This window comes from Plectropomus leopardus, chromosome 6, assembly GCF_008729295.1.
Source record: "Plectropomus leopardus isolate mb chromosome 6, YSFRI_Pleo_2.0, whole genome shotgun sequence".
NCBI classification, from domain to species: domain Eukaryota; kingdom Metazoa; phylum Chordata; class Actinopteri; order Perciformes; family Serranidae; genus Plectropomus; species Plectropomus leopardus.
Window position 1 is genome coordinate 911,641 of NC_056468.1, and position 22,969 is coordinate 934,609.

At 39.6% G+C, this 22,969-nt stretch overlaps 1 pseudogene; it reads right to left on the minus strand.

The window, feature by feature from the left end:
- Positions 1-22,969, minus strand: part of LOC121943980 — a 93,658-nt pseudogene that overhangs the window by 64,931 nt on the left and 5,758 nt on the right.

Below are 22,969 nucleotides of genomic sequence, written 5' to 3' on the forward strand. Positions count from 1 at the left end.
CTGAATTTAACCAAGTACTTGAGGAGCTGGGCATGGACACGCTTCTCACAAGTGATTGGGCTAAGCTGGAGAACCTGGTCAGGCTGCTTGAGCCCTTTGCCATTCACACACACCAGCTTCAGTGTGACAGCCAGTCACAGCCGTGCCAAGTAGTGCCATGTCTGCTCAACCTTGAGGCACACCTGCTGACTACTACTGCTGCTGGGAAGCAGTTAGCTCAAGTGCTGCTCAAGTCCTTGCGAGAACGTTTTGCTGCCGTTCTTAACCCTGATTCCCCACAGATTGATGCTACACCAGCAGCACCCTGCCTACTGGATCCATGTGTTTTACTGGTTCTTCAAACACCAGACGTGGTGCCACTGAGGAGGGCAGCAAAGTCTTTAGTACAGAACCTGGCAGCTCAGTACCCAGCAACTTCTTCTCAGGAAAATGTCATTGCCACTCAAACTGAAGCACACTCCCCTCCTGCTGTCCTTCAGAAATGCCGCTTCCTTGCGTCCCGTGTGGAAGTCAATGTGTCATTGACAAATGAGCCTGATGGAGCTGACAGTCTGTTGACTGAAATGAAGAAGTATGGCGAAGACGTCAAACAGGGTGTGGTTAATGAGACACCATTGCAGTTCTGGAGATCAAGAGCGGCTGTCTATCCAGAATTTGCCCCTGTGGCACTAGATCTAATCAGTGCCCCTGCCTCACAAGCCTTTATGGAGCGCATCTTCTCAGTGTGTGGACTGTTGTCATCTGGCCTGAGGAACAGAACAACCACATCCTTGGAGCAGTGTGTTTTCCTCAAGATCAACAAGAAATTGTTGCTTGACTGAAGTACACCCATCACTCTCTTTCTCACTTTATGATGTTAATACAATGAGGTACTGTATTGTTAATCTACTGCATTGATATGTACCTGCATCTAGTTCTGAAAAGCCTAGTTCTTAATTTATTTTTGAGTTTGTAATTTTGGTCAAAAAATGACTCAAACCTGTAGAGTGTATTGGCTTTTTGAGTTTGTTCATGTTAGTCTCACATTGAGCTCCCTGAGACTCCTGGCTGTCAAGAATTGTGACACGTCTCATGAATGGGTTTATATTCTTTTGTTCATGTGTCTTTAGTCTGTTGGCTATTTTGATTTGTACCAGGTGGGCACACTACCTGTATTTAACCCCAGAAGCAGTGTTACACACAGTTTGCACATAAAGCTGCTATCCTGTGGACTGTTATGGTTGTTGTGGATGGTTGGTTGTTCAACAGTGTCTGAATACATTTTTTAAAACCGTATCTTTTGTTGAGTTAACTCTGATCTTTTTGAATCCTGCACCTGACAAATGGACCAAAATATGAAAAAACTAAAACTAATACTAAAACTAATAAAAACTGAACTAAAACCAAGCATTTAGAAAAAAAATGAAAAATAACGAAAACTAGAAAATCCACTATAAAAACTAATTAAAATTAACTGAATTAGAGGTAAAAAAAAAAAAAAAAGGCAAAACTAAATAAAACTAAACTATAATGAAAAATCCAAAACTATTATAACCTTGATGCCTACATGGCCTTGGATTAGAAATAATGATGGTTAGTGCGGTCGCTGCAATTGAAATAAACCTGCTAATGTTTTAAACATCCATCGCCATGCTTCTTGGAATATTAGAGAAGGAGAGGTCGCAGAACATCAATCAGTGGAAACACAGTCATCTTAGCACTGTGTTTTATCGACATCTAAATTCTAAAATACTGCTTAAGATTTGTTCAAATCTGTAATGGAAACCTGCCTAGTGACAATTAACTCTAATAACTTCAACGTACATATGACATGTGATTACTGTATAAATCAAGATAAATAAAAGTCCGAACTTATCATTTAATGTATGTTTTCTGACATTTTTCCAAAAATATAATCCTAAAACACTTGGTTAATTTCTACTTAAAACACTTTTTTACATAAATGTAACATTCTACAATTTCAGCAAGTCATCTATTGTTACAGGTTTAATTCCCAAGTGCTAGATAATGAATGTGTTTAAATTTCTAGGGTAACAATATTCATGTTCATACTTTTGGTGTCTAAAACAGCAGGAAGTAGCCCAACTCTTCCCATGGACTTTTCAGGGTTATTACACACATGACTATGGGTAACTCAACAGTGAAGTCACTAGATATTTCTCAGTCAACAATTCTAAACTATAAAAATAAAGTTGTGCAGAAAAAAACGTTTGAACCTGTTTTGAGTAATCCATTTGCCCCCTAATGACCTCATAGTTGCTGCCTGCCCCTCATGCTGAGAAACACTGGCTGTGTGTGCACTGTGAGGGCTGGAAGGCTGATTGGTGTTTGATGTTAATCAGAAAGAAAAAAGGGGCATTCAGGCTAAACTGGCCTAAGTTCGTTGAGGGTGTCTGTTATGTGTGAAAATGTTTTTAAAGACATGGACCTCCAAGTTAAGTTGGAGTTAAACTGTTTTATGTTTTATACATGAAGGTGATCGAAGCATAAAAAGAATGGTACTTAGAAAGGGTTGGTTTTGGGGGAAAGGGTTGGGTTAGGGCATGGGGTTGACTATTATAATTATAATAATGATCAGGGTCATTTTATAGAAAATAAATCTAGAAAGAGATACTGTAGGTCTGATTTCCAACCAAAAGGGTAAGGTAGCATTTTGGAATGAAACTGCTCAAAACCATCAGTGATTTTGGTCGGCATAGGCAGGTTTCAGTTGAAAGCTGTCAGACAAAGGTTACTGTAGTGTTACAAAAGGTATTAGATTGACTGGATTGACTTACTACAGTAAGTTAAATTGTTTTATGTTTTATACATGAAGGTGATCGAAGCATAAAAAGAATGGTACTTAGAAAGGGTTGGTTTTGGGGGAAAGGGTTCGGGTAAGGCATGGGTAAAGGGTGGTGGTGGTGGTGGTGGTGGGGGGGGGGGGGGGGGTTGGGGGTGGGAGGGGTGTCAGGGTGGCATAGGGAGGTTCCCCACCTGGTCACACCTTGTTGCGATCTACTTGGGGAAAACAGTGGTAAAACAAGGTACAGCACATTTATGGATGCTTTACACACACAAACAAAATAAAGCACATGTTTGCATCAAATGACAACACCATAGTTTCTAGGAATTAAAACACAAGTAAGATTCTACATGTTTTGGTTGGTAGCAGAACACTGGGTGGGTAAATCCCAGTAAAGAATAGCTTCCATAATTTAGCTCCAATGGAGGTAGTCTATCACTGATGTAAGAACAAATCAAAGCTGTTGGTGACTATAGCAGGCATTTGCTCAGCTCTTGTTCTGTGATTTGCACACTGTTACTTTATCATCATACTGATAATTGTAGTAAAACAAATAAAAATATCATCCCAGCCCTGAAAATCAGGTTGTCACTAACATCTCAAGCTCATGTTAAAAAGCATTATTGCAGTTTGCAGCATCATTTGTGAAATGCACTAAAAAGCGCAAACTGGAGCATAACACTTGAGTGGTTTCAGCAGGTGAGATGACAGTTTCACAGATTCAGCTTTGATGGGGATGTTCCAATTGCCACAGGCACTCAACTAAATGGACTGCAGACGAACAAGTTGCATGGACATGCATGGTGAGTGAATGACAGCTGTCTCTCACACAGGTCTTTCTATCTGGCAAAACAGCTTTGGCAAATAATTTGATCAATTTAATTTAATCTGCTGAAGCATCAGATATGTAGGACGATCAATTCATAGTATGGAGACCCAAAGTGCTCAATATAAAATTAATAAATTTTGAGAGAAAGATTCATGAGTAGTACAATATAATTTTTTCTTTTGTTTTGCTTTTGTTTTTTAAAAAGGAGCATGGGACAATGATGTTTGCACCTCCCTCCTCAGTGTGTGAGTCCCTGGTCTTGAGAAGACATTTTCATTTCATTATGCAGCAGAGGAGAGCGGAAAATATATAAATAACCATGAAATTGAAAATATAAAATCTATTTTTTAATACTCAGCTGAGTATAGTATCATGAAATTATATTTCATGCTTCTCCTTTCATAATCAAAGACAATACCGCAAACACTATTAACCACACTAAATACCATTATTTTAAAATGGTATTTCTCCAAAATCAGTTTTTTATTCGACAGCTTTTCATAACAGAATCATTGTAAGTCAATCATAACAGGCTGGGCAATTTTGTTATATGTTGTGTTGCTTTAGTTTGCAGTGAGCCAACAGTCAGTCTCTGTAACACATTCTGCCCTTTTGGCATTATGAAATAAAATAGTAATTGGGGTAATCAGTGTTGTAAAATAAAAACTAGGGCTGTCAAGCCATTAAAAAGATTAATCTAATTAATGACATTCTCTGTGATCAAGTAGTCAAAGAAGAGAACGGTGCTCCTATTAACAGTTCCATCTCTGTATTTTTTAAATGTAAATGTTCCATTCATGGGGCCAAGCAGCTTTGTCTCGTCTCCCTCCATCATGTTACAAAGCCACTGTGGCCTTCAGTGTCGCTCTGGGTCAAAGGGCACCACGGAATGCAATTTATCAGTTTTACATTTTATAATGGAATTTTTTTTTCTGTGATTAATTTATTGAAATGAATATGTTTTTTTTGACAGCCCTAACTAAAGCTGTTGGAATTCACTGTTGGCTAAGGCTTGCCCCCTTAGTTACTGTTTCTACGTGTAACACGGAGACACAAGGACCGACGCACACTTTGGCCAGTCAGGCTGACAGCACCAGAACTATTGTGTCAGCCTCAGTCCTGATCTGTGAGCGCTCCTGTGCACATGCTTTCCTGCTTAGCCAAACAGACTTAGTGTTTTAAGGAGAATTATTTTATTGTTGAGGTAAAGTAGGGGTACAAATGCACCCTAAGGTACTGGATTTTTATTGAAATGCTGAATATTGTATTTTTGATTGCAAAATGATTGAATTATAAATTGTCTGCCTATAATTGATTGTTTCTGTTTGTAAAGGGCCCTAACAGTCCAGGAGTCATGGCAGTGAGTATCAAGGTATGACAGTACCTTTAATATTAATCTGTGTGTGCCTGTGTTTGACTCAGATTACCATGTATTTTGTTTAATCCACAGACAAAGTGCTGGTGGCAGTTTATTTTTATATTATATTTAACATTGTTCATTTGTGAGTGATTCCCCACAGTAGCATGTCTCATCACTGCTCTGGACCGCAGATCCATGCATGTTCACATCATAAATGTTTTAAAAGACCTGGATACAGCCATGGAGGCAGGACCCTGTTCATTCCCATGAAAGCTGCTCAGTAGTGCATGAGGACTGAACAGATCAAATCCTTAGTAGTCAAACAAGTCGTTTTGAGGGGGTTTTGATGCTCACAAAAAAGGATTCACTGAATTACAGACATCTCTTTACAATATAAACCCATGGAAAAAAGTCTTTCTGGGCCCGAAACTCTGACACAGTAGTGTACAGGACCAGCCTCCACACAGTGGGAACAGACTACACAGTTGGTGTTGCCATCATAAGTGGGACTTTTTAAAACGCAACCTGTAACCCAACAAATGTATAAGCTATTTTAAATTGAACACTGTGTCTCCATACATGGATACACTGTATGTATGCCGCAGTGTAGATAGAAAAAACTGCATATAAATGGAAATGATGTGACAGTACGGTCATAGGGCACTCTCAAAAACCTCTAGCTAGCAAATACAGTAGATCTAATGTAAATGTGGAGAACACACTGATTTTCCCAGAGACGTGCCCTGCAGCAGAAGCCTGCTCGTTACATTAGTGAGCCTCTGGTGAATTAATGATAGAGAATGTGAAATTGATGGTATCATTCCAGTCCAGGAAGAGCTGTGGCAAAGGGCAGATGAAAACGCCTCCCATCAGAAGCAGGAAGATAAGGATGATGAACAGATGACACAGCCCTCTATAGCAGAGGAGACATGGAGGAAGGACCTTTGGTCAAGCACATGAGGGTCAATTACAGGGAGATCTGAGATGACAGGATGGGAGTGTGTCCCAGACACAACAGTGCACACTGCGAATATCACCCATCCTCACAAGCAATTTCACTGCATATACTAAATGTCTTACAGGCTTTTAAGGAAAAATACACCTCAACAGCTGATGGTGATGCATCTTGTTTGTGAGCTTTCTTTGCTGTTTAGCTCCATCTACAATCATCATTTTGCAATAATCATAATAACTGTAGTCAAATCCAGTAAAGGTGAGGTGATTTTCCACTGACAGTAGCCTTGAGATGAGAATTCAGTGCAGCTTTGTGTTGTTTGGAGAAAAGTCAATTTGTGTCTCATTTCTGAATGATTATGGTCATTTTTCTTTGCTTGTAAATTCTCTACAAAATGTAACTCATTAGAATGCGTGTTCAGGATACATGTCCAATCACTCACTGTGAATGGAGAAACATATGTGTGTGTGTTTGTGTGTTTATATAATATATAACATTTCAGCCAGTTAATACATAAGTACCAACAATACTATGTTGTAGAAAACTGTTTTCCTCAGCCTTAAAAAAAAAAGCCTGTATACATGTAATCAAGTAAGACTGAATATGTGGGGAAATTACTTGTTTTGGCAATGAAAGTGTGTGTGTGTGTATGTTGTCTCTCACATACATACACACATATAATGACACAGACAGGCAAGATGATAGAGGTAGAGGAGGCATTACCCCATGAAGCTCCTTCAAACGATCCCAGCACAGAAACAGGGACAGGACCATGTCAATAAACACATTGGAGAATTACCACAACACACACACGCACACAAACACACACTTCTCACTCTTCCAGGACTTGTTCAGGGTTTATGGTCAGTGTCTTGAGGTAGCACAGTTCAGCTTTCAACTCTGCTAATTTCACAGTTCTGTTTCATCTACTGGTAACTTACCTTTTGGTTTCTGGTCTAAACATACTGTTCCTTTCTTCTAACATTTGGCAGACTGCAGTAGATGCTGTATGATGGGTTTCTGCCCCCCTGACTCCCCATTACACCCGATCAGACCAACAGTCACCACCAAATCTGATGATCAGCATGAACTATTTACAAATTGGATACATCTTATTATATAGCAAAAGTAGAACTTATTGAACTTACGAAAATGCAAAAGCCACCAGTGCCCCACTGACCACTATGAAGTCCAGAATGTTCCACAGGTCTCTAAAGTAGGATCCAGGGTGAAGCAACAGGCCGAGGTCCACCATCTAAAGCAAACACAACACTTTCTTTAATTCTCTTCATTTGATTTTATTTGATGTTGTTTTACTTTGTTTCATATCCATAAAATTAAATGATTTTGAAATACATCAGATTTAAATATGGAATTATGTTATTAGGCCTTTAACTAAGTGAGTCTATTATATAATGTCTTATATCTTCAACATCTTTTCTTGATGAACCTATCATATATTAATATTTTATGGTTAATCATGTATAATACATTAATTTTTTTTAATATTAAAAATAAATAATTTAATATAATTAAATATTATTATACTTAAAAAAATAATTAAGAGGTCAGTTAGTTAGAATTATTTGAACTAACTATAATCATTGTGTTAATCAGCCAAACCATTAATTTACCTGAAAATAAAGTGGATTATAAATAAAAAGGGACAGTAATGCAGCCCAATGTTCTAAAACAACCATGGTTTCAGTGAGGCACTCACTGATGAACTTTCACCAAGTAGAAAATGTAATGAGTCAGCTACTCGATGCAGACAACTGAGAGTCAAACAGACAGTCATTACAGGTTACGATACAACTAACCTTGATCACCATTTCAAAAGTGAAAACACCAGTGAAGGCATAGTCCAGATATTTAAGCACCTGCAAGAGAAACAGAGAGAGGAAGAGATAAGTCAGTACTAAAGCAGACCACAAGTGCTGGAACGTATTTTCCTCTGTAGCCATGGCAAAAAATCATGTATGTGTCATTTTATATGCCTATGTTCTATATTTTAGACACCAAATTATTAAACACAGGAGTCAGTTAGGAGGGAAGTTAAAGTATCTTTGTCCTTGTCACTGTGGACATTAATTAACTTCATAAGGCCAAACTTCACACTAGCTGGGTTTCCATTATAGATTTGCGCAAAACTTGAGCTTAATTTTTGAAATGTCAATGAAACACAATCTCGAGCACGATTTCAAGAGGAATCATCAAAACTTGATGATCCGCTCAACTTTTGAAGAGTTATGTGATGCAATAACAGCTCTTATAGTGCCTGTTGCATCATGAGGGAGCCAGCTCCTACTGACAAGCACATAGCCATGATATCATGTGACCTAGAAAAGACTAAAAAGTGTTTCCATGTAAGTTTTGTTAAGCATGGCTTTTTCAAATTGCTTGAAATACTGCCTTATGTGAACATAAAAAGTTTTCTGGCAATAAATTGGAGTTTTTTCTAAACTGATGTGTTTCCACTAGAGAGAAAATGGGAATTTGATGTTGAGGAAAACATTGATGTAGAGCAGTGGACACAGATTTGTTTAAATGCAAAATAAAAGTTGATATAAACACACGTCTTTAAATAATATGTCAGAATTTCAATTTGATTTTAAAAAAAGTCCATTACTTGACAAATTCTGCAATGAAAGGCATATGTCTCCTTTGGAAAAATAAATCACCTCCAACCAACCAACCTTTAAGCTGTTGTTAGATCAAATATAACAGTTCTTACCTTGAGAGAGACTAACTTCGTTAAAACATGATTGTGGATATGATTTTCAAGACCTTTGGTTTTCATTATTTTCTTTCTTGAAAAACTTCAGGAGGTAATTTATAATGAACTGGGAATTTTGAGGTGGAGAGTAGGGATGAGCAGATATGATCATATTTAACATACTGTTATGTTTATATGTTCACTGACTGGTGGTTACTGAATATTGCATCAAAAATAAAAAGATGACGTAAAAAAGGTTTGTTTAAATGTAAAAGAGCTGCAAAAGTAAAAGAGCTGCCACAGAACATACTCTATTCCCACAAAACATACTGCCATTCAGAATTGTCCTATTTTTAAAAAACTGAACCTACAAAAGACAAAAAGGGACCTCTTTACATCTGCTGTAGTCTTGTTGTTCCATTATTCATCAAGTTGTTTGGGGGATAGACTTGCCAGGGGAGTGACTCCATACAACGTATTGCTTGTGGAATAACCTTTGCATATTTATTCATTTTCATTCATTTTTGTAATTTTTTAAATTAATTAAATCCTTTTTGTAGCTGCATTCCCAGAATTGTTTGTCTTGCCCTGTCTTTCTGTGGGTATCCCACAATCATAGAATCTAACTATGAATATATAAATGACAATAATTATATATTTAAAAAAAAAAAAGCTGAATATTAAAATATTTGTGTGAATGTGTTTTCGTATAAAGTACATGAACACTGTGTATGTCTCACATTGTTGCGAGGGGCATTCGTCCAGACGGGATCTTCTGCTGCCAAAGCGATGCTGCTCATAGCAATAACAACCAGGATAGACATCTCAAAGTAACGCAGAGTCACGATATAGTGACATAACCGCCGCACCCTGAAGGGAGACAGCAAGGACAGACAGACAGACAGACAGACGACAGGGGAACACAGATTACTATCTCTTCACTTTATCTTTGTTGACACTTACATATAGGTAGGGATGGGAATTGATTTTATTGATACCAATGCCATAATTGATTCTGCTTATCAGTCCACTTCTTCATTGATTCCCTTATTGATTCCTGATTATGTTTGCTGTGTGGGGGGGAAGCAAGTAGGCCTACAGTGTGTAAGACACTTGGCTTTCCTGGAATTTAAGCTCATGTTGCATAGAAGGATGTTCCTGTTTTCTAAAAAATTGTCATTTTACAGCCATTACAAGCAGTACTGTATTCATCTTTTTGAAATGAAGTCATTCTTTAGGCTGTTTCTTCTTGACTGCTTGTTGCAGCCTTCCCGCAGCATAGATGCATTAGTTGGAAGTTATTCTTATATAATGCACAACTGTAAGAAAAACATGCAGGCATTGATTAAAGGAATTGATAAGCTCTGAGGCATATGCCTCCGATGGATCGGACAATTTGGAACCTGTTCTCAACTGTTTCTAGTTCTTGATTCCCATCCCTTCACATCTGTCTAAAGCAAGGACCAAAATTAATCCAAGTTCTCAGTCACAAGACCTCCTTCAAGTAAAATATACAACAAAGACATACTTTGGAACCAAATAAATTTATACAAGTTCATATGGAAAATGAACACAGGTGGTGAGAATCAAACAAGTCAAGTGTCTTCTCTGATATAAATTAAGCAAGTAAGAAGTCCCCATCTCAAACAGGCTGTTTGCAAGCTAAGTTAACCACTGGAATTTTCGCTGTTAGCCCAAAAGCTGAGTGTATTGGTATAGTTAACTGACGGTGTGTTTCTGTCAAGGTTTCTGACTTCTCTGAGGAGACAGACACTGGCAGTAAGAGACACTGGTCTCTTGAGGGGGTGCATTTATTGCTATAGCTAGGAGGGAAGAATGGACAGTTCATCACAACCAGGCTGGACATTGGCAATCACTGTAGGATAGGACTGACTGATTGCTGGTACTGATGTGATAGGTTAAAGATATTGGAATAAAATAGCTAATATCCAATCAGTGCACGGTCTAACTTCCATAGAATGTGGGAGGCATGGAAGTGAAGAAATGGACAAAGGAGGTTGAGGTTGACTCACGGATTGGTCTGCCCAAAGATGAACATGGAGCTGTAAGGCAGGATGGGTTTGGGACCACTTTGACCCAGATCCCCCAGGCTCTTCTCATTCATGGGCATGGTCTCACAGTCAATGCTGTTCACTGGGAACAGAGAAAGTTGAATTAAAGCACATAGCCACACACTGGACCATGAAGTAGCCTCTGTCTTCACCAAATAAATTTTAATTTGGACCTTGTTTAATTCTTAACATGGTAGTCATCATCTCATTTGTCATAATCAAAACACCATTGGAGGATAAATGAGATCTTCTGCTCCACCTCTGCAGAGCACAGTCTGATATAATCACAGAATCCTCATATTTACTATTCAACCAAGGTTTAGCTGTTTTGATGTCCGTCTCCAGCTAGCAGTCATATGTTTTAATGGTTGGAAGTTTTGGATACAATCACACAAAATGTTTTAGCCCCTACTGAACTATCAGTATTCTGATTCAGTCTGTTTAAATTGGGGTTACCCTCACACACTGATATGAGGGCCTATGTCCACAAGTGCCAGCATATTTTTTTCAGCTCTTCCCAATGAGGAGCAGGCAACTGTGGCTACATGCGGCCGTCAGTTGAAAAGCAATATATATGGGTATTTAGTAGTACTGTTGAATGATTCAGGTCCAATTCTGGACATCTGAGTGCAAAGTATTAAAATTCGACATATTGTCCTATAAATATGCTTAGGTTGAAGGTTGAAACTGTTAATGTAGTTGGATTTTGATATTGATTGATCCTGGTATGGAGGGTCTCCCTTTTCTGTGGCTGTGTTGCAGAGGTTGGCCTCCAGATGCTGGAGCTCATGGCACACTTCCTCAGCTGCATCTCATCTGCAATCAACCCCGGCATATATTCTCCAGCTCCACTCGACATCGGTGTCAGATTGTTCAGCCTAACTCATGTGCCTTCTCCACTGAGCTCCAGCTTCCTACGGCCCAGCCTCTCGCCTCAGCATTTCGCCATTCTCTTTTTCCACAACTCTGGACTCGACCATCCTCCAGCCTCACCAGCCTAACTAGCCTCACCAACCTTTCCCCCCGGCTCGGCTTCTGGAAACTCCCTTTCCTTAATTCCCATTCCTCCCCACCAACAACCATTAAACCCAATTTTCATCCATTCACTCTGTCTGTTTGTTCGCTCCTGGGTCCTCCCATTTCCTCTGGTTCTCAGGCAATAACAGTGACAGCATGTTCTCATTCCCAGCTTGTATACTACTGCTGCTTTGACAGTGCTTTTGGCATTTACATTGCATTACAACCTTATGGAGCAGAAATGATTGTTCCAGGTATCAGTCAGACCCTCAGGTGTTGCCAGGGAAACTGAAAAACCTTAGATATTAAGTGACCATGTTATAAGCGGGATGATGCCTTATTTGTTTGCATTATTAGTTTTTTAATGGCAAGCGTGGAGGCATGAATTGTCTGACACACATCAGAGTGTACACTTGGTCAGGCAGTAGTCCTCAGGAATTTTTTGGGTTGTTTTTGGTGACTCAGCCTATAAACAGCTATTTAAAAACATGTGTAAAACAGTATTTATTGAAGGTGTCAAAACGCTGGTCGCCCTGAGACGGTGTTCCTTTGATTCTGAGCTGTGTTGGGTTCTTGTGCTTCTGTATCCCTATGTTCAGTTGAAGGGACGTGTAAGATTTTTGTTCCTTTATCAACTTCAGTATTTTGTCTTAGAAATCTTCATCAAGACCTGATGAATGTCTACATCTGACTCCTGATATAATTAGTTTATAGTTTAGTTTTATTTAGTCTCTTTGGGTGATTCTGGCTTGGATAATATCAGATTTCAGCAGCCATAACACATACAGCACACACTGCAGACACTCTTCTGCTTTGTTCACAATAAATGACACCTTCTCTGTACTCAGCGTTCTGCACCATAAAAAAAGCGTGTACTGACTTTGTATGAGGGTGGTCTCTCCAGGGGGGGAGGTGATGGTCACAGGAGGAATCTGGATGGAGCCTTGGCCTGCTCTTCTGACGTTCCTCTGGTTGTCTGAGTCCTCTGCTCGGTCTGGGGGCCAGGTGCTCCCCCCAGAGCCCTGCTGGGGGGAGATGGTGAGGGGATCTCCCCCTGGGTCACCAAACCTGTTCCTAGAGCAACAAAAGCATTTTAGATATTATTATACTGCATATTCTAAAATAATATCCCATCCTGATGGCCAGCGGTGAGCAATGATTATGCTACTTGCCTCCACTGTCAGTGACATTCAGATTGGTTTGAGAAAGGCTGATGGATGTGGCTAAACATTATAGACCAGCAGAAATATGTAACTGCTGTAAATTGATGTCAGAGGTTTAACAGTACATCCAAATACAAAATCTTAGATGATCGCCACATATTGCTTACCTTGAAAAACAAACTCCTCAACAGTAGTGGATGAAAATACACATAAATTCACATTTAATTTTACAGATTTTCATAATTTAGTTAAAGTTTGCACTATACTTGGCTGCAATACCAACAATACAAACTGGTTACAATGTACAACCTGCTATTAAATATCACTTAATCAAGTTTATTTTGACTTATTTAAAATGTAGGGCTATATCTCTCTACCTCTGATGTCCATGTTAGCAGCCTCAAATTAAATCCAAGAGTAAGAAATATAAACTAACTGTTTCATTTCAAATCTAACATAGTTGAACACAGAGTCAGAAAACCATCACTGTTTCTTCTCTTTCTTCTTCTCTAACTGAGAAACTGAAAGTGTAGTTGATCCCTGTTAGTTTGAGTTCAGAGACCTGGAAGGTCACTGTTCAGAAAAAAAAGAGTACCAACTATGGAGTGGTTGTGATTTTTACCCATGACTGTGGGTCTTCTCTCTTTCGTTGGACTCTTCTCCTTCAGCTGTGGATTGTCCCCTGGATCCATGAGTCCTCTGTCTCTTCGTCTCTCCACTGGCACCACTGTCTCCTCTGGAATTCCTTTCCCCTTCCCTGTTAGACGATCGTCCATCTTTGTGGCGGTATCTTCGCACTCCCTTCCCTCCACTGTTGACCGTCCCGTTGCCCCCTCGGGACTGCCGGTGTGAATGATGATGGCGATGCTCTCTCTCACTCATGACTCCTCCCCCTCCGCTGTCATCCATTGAGCTCTGATGATGATGTCTCCTGCCTCCCTCTCGGCTGCGGGACCTCTCGCACTTCCCGTCTTTCCCCCTGCTGCCATCATGGTCTTTGGAACTGCTGTGATGGACGTGGTGGCCTCCGTCCTTGTTGGCACCACTGTTATCATTTGTCTCCTCTCTTGTTCTGGCCCGATCCCTGTCTCTGTGGCGGTGGTGGCGGCGGGGCTGCTGAGGCATAGGAGGGGGAGGTTCGGAGGCAGTCTCGGCCTCCTCTGGCATACTGGGCTTGTGATGGTGGTGCTGGTGGCCGGCCAGGAAAGGCCCGTCACGAGGCTCAACAACCAGTGGCCGGTCAAGGTGAGTCTTCATGTCGGGCCGGATGTGGAGAGCCGAGGACCGGCGGAGGCGGTCCTCCAGCTCACTGTGCAGGGCTTCGCAGCTTGCCTGGTTCTGCTTCCTCAGCTGGTTGGCCCTCTGCTCCCACACTGACATGGTCTTCATTGACTTTTGCTGCTCCTTACTGGGGGAGGGGCAAAAGAACGAGACAAATCAAAAACACTGAGATTGGCAGTACTATAAAAATACTGTGGACATTATTTATACACTCTCTGCTTGGATGTCACTGCCACAGTTTGGTCACAGCAGTTTGTCATTTTAACAAAGGCTGAAAGCATTACCAATGGAAGCACTGACACATGGGTTTTTTTTGAGATGTGACACATTCAGTATGTATGTACTTTATACTTCATGGCACATAACACCAGTAGTATATTCGGTTTACACATAGTTCCTACATGCTGAATGATTTACAGTATGACCAAGGTGCAATGAAGCTTTCAACACAACAAACGACTGGATCCATTTATCACAGTGAACTGTGGAGAGAGCTCATCTGTGGATATGTCTGGACAAAAGCAAAGCATGGCCACATCACCATGCTCTGACATGCTTATTTTTGTTACTCAGTACGTTTACATGATGTTAGAAAAAGTCGAATTATTATCTTAGTCTGATTAAAACTGGACTTTTAAAATACATCTAAACATGTTAGTCCAACTGAAATGCAGTCGAATTTCTGAAGAAGGACTAACAGCTTGATAATGCAGTTGGGTATTAATTTACTCTTTCATGTATATATGCCTCAACCGGAGCTGAACTGGCCTAGGTGTTCTGTGCATGCCCACGCCAGGCTTTTACCTAGAAGTTGAAAAGCATAAGAAGAAAGCCAGGAAAAACAAAAGAAGAAGGGAAGAAAACAAAACAAGACAAATGTATCAGCATGGCGATTGCTAGAGCAAGAACCACACATTTTTTACCTTTCATCATGCAGCCCAATTGCTGCTTGCTAACTTGTTTGGTATGTGGCATAATAGGTCAACTGGAAGAAGGTCAAATAGCAACTAGTTGAAAGGGGGCATATCTCCACCTACTGTGGCGAGTCGGAAATACTTACATACATATGTCAATAAATGGATTCTCCCCCGGTGCAGGACAGAAGGACAGTAGTCCAATAACATGGCCTAAAGGAACTATAATTTTATCTTCACTTAACTGTGCATGTAAACGTACCAAGTGTTAGTGTGTAATCCTGTTCTCTAAAAATGGCTGAATGCATGCACTTTCAATAAGATGTGAAATAAAAGCAGTGCTATCTTCACTGAGGGAAATTACAACTTAAAATACCATCTCTTATAGGGCCTTTCATCAGAGAAGTCAGTGTTCACTGCAGAAATTAGAAACAGAAAGGAACCTCATCCCTCTGTCTCAACTCTCCATCATCCTACAATTACTCTGTCCATACTTGGACTCTTGGACATACAGGATATAGAACTGCACACAGCACTACCCTGTTTCCAATTTCACTGAATGAACAGAAAAGTTCACAACATGGTGTGCATGACAAATGCAGGGCAGCACTGTTTTATTTATGTGGTCTTTCTTTCCGAAATGTAAATGAAATCCCAAGTAAGTATGCAAATAAGTAAGCATGTAATCATCATGATGGACCGCCCTGCTAGCAGGTGGTTGGGTTTACCTCAGGTAGTGATGGACTGGGGTGCAGACATAACTCCTACAAACACATATAGGAAGCAACAAACAGAGAGACAGACAGAGGGAGAGAAGGAACTTGAAAGGGACAGAAACAAGTTACAGACAAAAGCACATAGGAGCCAAATAAGCTTCAGAAAACTGACAAACATGTACAGTAGAGATGCAAAATAATACAAAAAAACCCCAAAGGAAATAGTTTTAGCTGAGAAGAAGCAGGGAAATAATGGGGACAGGAGACAATGTTAATGCACACTGAATATCCACTCATGTTACCATGGTGTCAAAGAGCTGTGGGACGTTCGGCTTGCCTGATGTTTCACTACAGGTCATTCCTACTCACATAACACTGATGCTTCTCTCTGTTATGGTCTAAAACTGGTTTCCATTGCATTTCTTTCAACATGTAACAAGTAACTAAAGAAACAGTGTGAGACCATTTATCTATTAACCGATGATGTTAATGTGTGTATGTACCTGCTCAGGCTGTTCTTACAAACTGTACGTTTTCCTACGAAAAATGTATACAATCTGTGCATATCCACCTATTTTGAAAAAGCAACAGTCATGTGACCAATACGTTGACTGAAGTAAACAGCAAAGCAGTCCCAAATGCCCAAGGTTGGGGTGGTGGAAAGGTCACAAATATCCAAACTTTCGCCCTGTATTTTGGAGACCACATTAACTATTGTTATTATTAGCCTCTGTAACTGTACATTAACTACATAACTGTTTGTTAAGGACATAACATCATTCGTGGGGCACTATTTTGTAAGATATCATATAACTCTTGTGCGTGCATTTTCACAGGATATCATATGAACCATTCTATGGGAATATGTAGACCTACTACAGAAATTTGCACTTAGTAGCATCCATCTACCAAATCTGTCATTTCTGTGTATGTATAAATTCAAATTCTTATATTTGAATAGGAATTTCTCGCCATTAATTACTAGTTGAAGACAGACTTTGATAGATGGATAACCCTCTATGTTTCATTAGCAGGTAGAGTTCATTCCTTTAAGATGATGATTCCTATATTTGTTTCAATGTCTGCAGCTAAACTCTTTTATTACTACTTTGGACAAATAAGTTACAGGCTTTATTTGAAGTGATAAACAACTGAGGATAAGTGAAGCAGTCTTAGAAAGACATCAACCCCAAGGTGGATTCTCTTTTCCTAATTTCAAAAATTACTATTGGGCAGCAAATGTACCTTAAATAATATACTGGATCAAGCTCCCTATGTAAGAAGGAGCTGGTTACACCAATCTAGTCCTGACTGACATTCTTTGTTAAGACTGGTCTTTTGAAAGGACTTTATGTTGCTTGCACTAGCTAAATGCCTAGTCTTAGGTACGTCGGTCTTGGTGGCTGTGCCTCAGAGGTAGAGCAGGTCGTCGTCTAATCAGAAGGTCAGCAGTTGAATCCCCGGCTCCTTCAATCGACATGTCAAAGTATCCTTGGACTTTGCGTGGTTTAAAGACTAGAAAAGCGCTATACAAGTGCAGGTCTATATAAATACATTCATTTTTTAGGTACTGTATTTACTATGGAAGCCCTGAGGAGCAAGAAAAAAAAAATTGGAGGTGGAGAAAACTTTTTTTGGGGGGGCAGGAAAAAAAAATTCAGGAGGAAAATAAGGGTTATCTCTCTGCACTCTTAACACAACATGCAACTCTTATTATTCAAATTCTGATATATGAGCACTTTCATGTTACATAAAAGTTATGGTCATAGTAGTCACAGTCACTTGCAGCAGTTATAGTACACTGCGTTTGTGTTTTCTCATGCTTTATCTTCAAAATGCAAAATCTAACATCAACAGTAGTAGTTACCAGCAGCCACCAGCAGGGAGCACTGTCAAAATTTGTGGTGAGTGAGACTGGTGATTTAGATTTGGTGATTCAATAAACAGCGTCCATGCATGTTGTGTTTACAGTGCAGAGAGAAATGAGAAGTCCCCTGTTGGTGCACTTCAGCGTCGTCTGGTCAAAATGAGTATTACAAAAAGAAACACTTAGAAAAATAACCCTTATTTTCCTCCCGAATTTTTTTTTCTTGCCCCCCCCCAAACAATTTTTTTCTTGCCTCTCAGGGCTTCCGTAATTACCTGCACTACTCTAACCCCAAAGCTTTCAAACATGTACTCAAATGTAGTGGATAGCTGCAATAGATGATACATTTTAAAAGCAGATCTTACACACATTACTTTGGTTGGGCTGACAAACAGACCTGGATACAAAATTAAAAGTCTTATCAGAGTCTTTCAATGTAGATCTTCAACCCATCACCTGGGCATGCATCTTTAGTGTTCAGGGTGACAAAAATCAAACTTATAAAAAAAGCGCGGTCTCTTTCTCATGTAGGAGTATCCTAGTGGATAGATAGTCACCTTAGAAACCAAATTCTTCCATGTGTATGAGGGAGCTAGTGTTTTTTCTAAAACTGGAGAAAACCAAGTTTTCATTGTGGCGACAACCTGATAAATTCAAATTCATTCAATATAAGTTTACTTGGGGTCTGATTTTACCAATGATTAAATAAACCGACGGCTCTACAGTTTCTTATTTTACAGAATTCTTTTTCTGTTACCTTACAAGCAAACTCTTAAATGGTTATCTAAATGTCTTTTATTAAAGGTGCTACAACAATTGTGGATGTTGAGTGGTAAAGTGCAATGTGCGAGTGCGGTTATTATTGTTACAGAGTAATCAATATACACAGCAGATTTCTACGTTATTTTTCACAGTTTCACATTAATGAAAGTAAGGCTTCTTTTGGCATTCTTGCAGTGAATCATCAATTGCTCTGTCAGCTGAATATGTCACTTACATCTGTCTGTGTTTCTACTAAGCAGTCGTGTTCTTCATCTGTATAACACAAGACTAAAGCTCACACAGTAGTAATACCACACATAAACATATTTAAAATCAACTTAAGAAGAGGCATCACAGCAGAAGATAAACACAATGAACATGTACAGTAGGAACAATGAAATGTTCTATCTTAAAATGCAGTTATTGAAAAAAGTCATTCTCAGACAGAAGGATGTCCATCACAAACACTCAGATACCATGATCACTGACAAACACACTCATGACACTTGTTGATCACAGAGAAACAAAAACAAATAAAAACAAACCCATGAAAATACTGAAACACCAGCTCGTTCTCATTCTGAACTCGTCAAATACCACCACTTTGACAGTGCTTTTGGTGTACGATCCTGACGCCGAAAGGCGCCTTTCATGTCCGCATGACATACCACTGGACAGCAAAAGTTGAGAAGGAAGCTAGACAGAACTGGTGGTGTTGTTATTCCACAGCTCCAGACAGCCAGATGGCACCTGCTGCATTAGCCTGATAAGCAGAAGGGTGGCATCACTTGAGAATGCAGTCGGACGGAACCTGTTGTGTCTGTATGATACGCCACAAAATAGCGTTGGTTTAAAATGCTGTCAGTAACGATGTAATATAAGGAGTGAGGTTATGGCGGTGGATGGGTACAACAAACCCCAAACTTTAATGTAGGAATCTGATGTTCACTTCCTGTTTGAATGTCCCGGCGCTGGTTACCATGTGCTTGTGTCGTCTAAACATTAACCAATTGCAGTGTAATTCCAACGTGTGCATTTGTTGACATCACAGTGGCGTCATCTTCAAACGTCAACTGCAGATGCAGAAGGATACCTAAAATGTAATTAATGTAAGTAGACGCGGAAGTCCTCTGCAAAGCGGCAACATATGACGACTTGTGATGAGAACGTGTTGGAAACACCCACGCAGCTCGATCAAAAGGTGATATGTTGTTTTTGATGATTCACACAGAAGAATGACAAGATGACACCAGAAGAATACACAGTTAGACAGCAGAAAAGGAGAGGTGAGAGAGGGGTGATGGGGGGGCTTTAAGATTGTAACAAAGAGGTAATAACTCACAGTGAGTTAACGCTGCAGATGGATGAGCTGCTAGAGTGCGCGTTACCTCGACTGCGTGTTAGAAAACTGCACATGCACAAAACAAAAATGGGGGAGAGGGAACATCATAAAGGATGCAGTCAGAGTAACAGCCAGACACCATTCAACATTTGTCTGTCTTCTATGTGTCTTTTAGTCTCCCATCACATTTCAATGCAATGGGAAGCCACAAGACTGAGACTGAACCAGAAAGGAAATGCCAAGCAAATGGACTGTCAGGGACTGACTGCCAGAGTGACAGCATGGGGAATACCTTTAAGGCCCAGATATGAGAGAGTTGGGTTATACTACAAAATATAAACAAACTAAATTTCACATAACATGCATAATAACAGTTTGTTACAGAATACAAAGAACAGAACAGTCTGGTATCTTTAGAGTAACAGTAAAGTAGAGACAGCTCCCCTGGGCCTCACTCACCAATATTTCCTAAGATGTGTCTTAAATTTGTTTTCGACAAAAGTCCTGAGAAAAGTCAGATCTGTAACAATATCTAGCATCTGCCAGTTGATCCTACTTAGCATAACGCCCCGCCAATCCCTATAAACAAGCATGAGACTGCAGGGCCGTTTGCAAACACAGCAAGTGAAAAGAAAGGTTGAGAGACTTAAGTCAGGAATGCCCTAACAAAAGTGTAAAGAAGGTTAAGCACCGGACACGTATCATCCCTCCTCAGTCGCTCTTCCTGAGGTTTCTACCATTTTTTCCCCCCGTTACAGGTTTTTTTGGGGGGAATTTTTCCTGAGACAATGTGAAGGTCTAAGGGCAGAGGGATGTTGTATGCTGTAAAGCTGTCTGAGTGATTTGAACTGTGATTTGTGAGAATGGGGATGAGAAGCGGACAGATTTCTGAAAGAAGTGAACGTCAAACGAGCTGTAATGTTTAGCAGCATCAGCAGTGGATATTTTACTCAGTGAATACTGTATCCGGAGAAGGCCACAAAACTGATGAGGTTTAAAAAACCCAAAAACAGTTCAATCTCAAATCTGAGGCCCAAAACATCTATTGCTAAACAGTGAAGAGAGATGCTGACCACTGGAGAGGGACAGGCGTGCACTTGTCACTCTATGCAAACAGATCTACAGGGACCTGTTAGCTACATTTTCTCCTCAGGACGGTCTGACTGGAACACCTTGTAGAAGCGGTAATTGTGCGATTAGACCTAGGATGTAGAAATAAACCTACTTTGGGCCTATAAATAGTGTGACCAGCCACTAATTATTGAATGGCATGGTTCCCTATGAACACAGGCTAATTAATGTGAATTACTTAACGTAATGTTTATTTAGTTTATAAGACCATAATGCTTGGTAACATATAAAAATAATTAGGGACGCACGGATTTTGAAATTCTGGGCCAATACTGATGGCTGGCTGCTGCTAATAAAGCTGTTTCTGTATTGTTGTTTACTTTGTTTTTTTTGTAATTCATTCCACTTTTTGATCAAGGGAAACAACCTGTGTCAAAAAACTGTTTCAAAATCCTTTTAACTATATACATCATAATACGCTATCTAAAATCTACTTCATATTGCCGTGGAAATGTCAACAAATTTCTCATTCAAAAAGCTATATTCATTAAACATCATCACAATGTGATAATTTACGTTTGCCCACAACTCATTTTACAGAGGAAAGGTTAAACACATCATGATGCAACCTCTATCAGCACTTAGTTCCAGTCAGAGGTTAATGTTAACTAGCTCTCTTCCTGCTGCTGTCAACACAGATTTGTTATTGACAGTGTAGCATTTTCATGGAAACAACAGGGTGTGTCCTCTGGCCTGACCATAGTGAGTTTACTGCACACTTTTGTCCTAACAGTGTTCTGGGGAAGATCTCTGTTCATCCCAAACACGTTTTCTAGTGTCTCTGGGACAAAGAGACAGTGGCTGCTGCTTGCCATCTTTTCTCACAACAGTGACATCACAGAGCCCGTTTGCCAAAAAGACATTGTGGCCAGTAGTCTCAAGTTCCCTTTTTAGCTTGCATTAAAATGATGTGACACATCTGAAAAACACTGGCTGCTTCCATCTGTGACTTGCATATTATTTGCAGAAGAGACGATGGCAGCTAAAAGTGCAAATATCAGCCCATACCAAGAGCCTAATCCCTAACAATAAATATTACAAAAATATTCTAAATATAATAAATATAATTTAAATCCAATAATATTATTAAACTGCAGAGTTGGAGAAAACACAAAAATGAATTATTTTTCACAAACATGTCAGCACTCAAAATAAGAGTGTAGATTATGTTCTTCATTACAAATGCCAATTAAGAAATTTTGGTGAATGTGAGAATCTTTGTGTAAACTGTGCAGGTGGGTTTTAAGAAGAAAATTCTTCTAAAGAACTGTTGGTGAATGAGACCCAATGTATTGTATAACCACACACACACACACACACACACACACTTGTTCACTACCTGGGAATCTACAGTAAGGCCATAACTAGCCTTATGACTGCACACATACATTTAATGCACATTAGCTTTCTTTGCTTGTTCTGTAAAGCTTTTTGACAAATATATTGATGTATCCCAATATTACGCTGAATGCGAGTGGTTTTAAGTGGTTGCATGTCAAAATATAATGGGATATCAAGGACATCTGGACTGTTGAAGAGGTTGTAAAATATCTATCACTTTATTTGTTAGTAGTATTCTAAATGTTGATGTCAGGGTTAGGGTAAGTTTTCATGTAGTAATCTTGAGAAGAGGTCATGTGGGGAGACAGGAAGCAGGGAACTGGCTTGTGTAGAAGAGACTGTGTGTAGGTGAGAAGGTAAACATTGATTTTTAGTGGGGCAGTGACTCTGAGGAGGTAAGTTTGTATTTTGCTGCATCATGCGTTAACATTATGCAACAAGAGGCTGTCATCATCACATTTTAGAATTACACCCAGGGCCCTCTGGGAAAAGCAAACAAAGAGCTGAATCAAACAGAGACCATGCATGAAAGTATTAGAGTTCGTACAGTCAATTGAAGGACTTTCAAGTGCCTTTTTTAAACACTTTTTTTTTTTGAGGATTGTTTTTGGACCATCTTGTGTTACAGGAGAATTCATAAACAGAGCAAACACATGCTTCAATGGCCTGAAATTAACATATTGTTGATTAACTGTTTTTGTTAAGTAAAGCTGTGTGA